Source organism: Canis lupus, chromosome 19, assembly GCF_048164855.1.
Source record: "Canis lupus baileyi chromosome 19, mCanLup2.hap1, whole genome shotgun sequence".
In the NCBI taxonomy this organism is placed as follows: Eukaryota; Metazoa; Chordata; class Mammalia; order Carnivora; family Canidae; genus Canis; species Canis lupus.
The window spans coordinates 38657084-38659121 of NC_132856.1; positions in this window are offsets into that span (position 1 = coordinate 38657084).

The following is a 2038-nucleotide window of genomic DNA, read 5'->3' on the forward strand; positions in this document are numbered from 1 at the left end:
GGCAGTGGGCATCTCTGGTTGCATCTGGCTAAATCCCACATTAGAATTAGAATCTTAGAATCTTCCACCGTGACCCCCTCAAGGGCCTGTGACCAATAAAACCTGTGGAGAACTTTCAGTCCAGTCTTTACAAGTAGAGAAACTTAAGATTTAGGGAGATTAAACCACCTATTTAAAATGTTGCTCCAGCCTCCAGCTGGAGGTCTAGGACAGGAGAACATCAAAGGTTTCATCTGCTTTATGGTCACTCAGTCCATGAAAACCAGTTTTGACTTTAAAAAAAAAAAAAGAGGAAGCGTGAACTGGGTCGAGGTTCTTATCAGAAATAAATATCCTCAGGTGGGCACAAACTGGGCAGACGTTCTTTAGAGGCCAACTCCCCGAGGTTCTCAGCAAGCTCCTGGGCCCCTTAGCCATGGGATTTGCATGACACAGTTTGATTCTCACACCTGTACTCAGGGCCAGGCCTGTCTGCTCATTGCCTTGTCAAGAGGCTAGTACTGGAACAGAAGATACAGAGGGGAGGTCCCGGGCCCAGGAAGGAAGCCAGCGTCTGTCCCCAGGAGCCTCTAAGCCCATGGATGCACTCCCAGATCCTGGGCTGCTAGGGGTCTGCTCTCCCATCCGGGCCCTGGGTTTAAGCACCCCAAAGATTCCAGCCAACTCCTGCATAGCCAAAGCATATTAAAAAAAAAAAAAAAACCCTTTATAGTTAATCTACACCTATTTTAAAAATGACACATGTCTTTGGCTTACAAATTAAAAGCATAAAGAAAACAAAGCAAAAACCAAGAGAATGAGATAGAAGAGAAAAGGCAAGCAGGGGAAGACTGAGCTCAGAGGCACGGGGCAGGACAAGGAGCCTCAGCACAGAGCTGAGTCCCCCGCATCCTGGAAGCCAGGAGACGGCAAGAAATGAGCTTGTCAGCTCGCTCTCACGGAGCAAACTTGATCACCAGAGAAAAACATTCTTTCTCTGCTCCAGAGCTTTACAGAATGTTTGCAGAGTGACTCTAGAAGGGGCAGAGGAGAGCCCAGCGGGAGGGATCTCTAGCAGCAGGTTTCCAAACACACAGGACCACTGCGCTGCCCTGCCCCTCTCCATCAAGCCTGGTCGGCAGGCGGGGGTCACAGGCTGAGTCCCCTGTGAAGGCTGCTGGGAGGGGCTCAGGCCTGAGCTCCGTGAGGCAAGGGAGCAGCCTCAGGGGCTCTGTCAGACTTGCCGTGGGTCTGGCTCTAACATAGCGTGATGAGATGAGTGCCTACCCCAAATTCACCCCTGCGGGGACCTGCAAGCTGGCTGTGGAATTGGAGCCGTAGCAGAGGGGTGATGGGTCACCATCTGGCCCAGCAGCACTTGGAGGGCAGGTGTTCTCTGTGAAGACAATAGCTGCATGCCCTTCACTGTCTTGTTCACTGAGTGCCTCCCAGCACCTGGGCCAGGCCCTAGGCTGAGTGCTGCAGGTACACTGGGTACCCCGGGAAGCACGGTGCCTGTTGTTGGGACAGCTGCCACCCAGAGAACAACCTGATGCCAAGAAGAGCCGGGGGGGGGGGCGGTTGGGACATTTTGCCCGACCTGGGTATTATCAGGGAAGGCTACCTGGAAGTGGTGTGGTTGGTGTGGAATTTTGAAGAATGAGGAGAAGTTAGCCCAGTGGAAACAGAGGGCAGAGACAGCAGGCCTAGAGCCAGAGCACGGTGCACTGAATTCAGAGGCGAGGGAAAGCTGTGCCGTGAGGTGCAGGTGGCAAAGCAGGGCCAGGCCGGCCAGGGCTGTGCGCCCCTTGCCATGGAGCCTGCCTTCGAGCCTGGAGGCTGGGGGAGGCATCAGAGGCTACAAGCAGGGGCAGACATACCAGGATGATGTGGGACTGGGGAGAGGACAGGGCCCACCCGGTTTTTGCCTGCATGGAGGGCCTCCCTAACATAACCGTGCATTGGTATTGGGGGAAAGGGGCAGAATTTTGTCTGGGACCCTCCTCCTGCCTTTCTCCCAGCTCACTGGGCATGGCGGCAAGCTGGAGGGCCAAGGCAA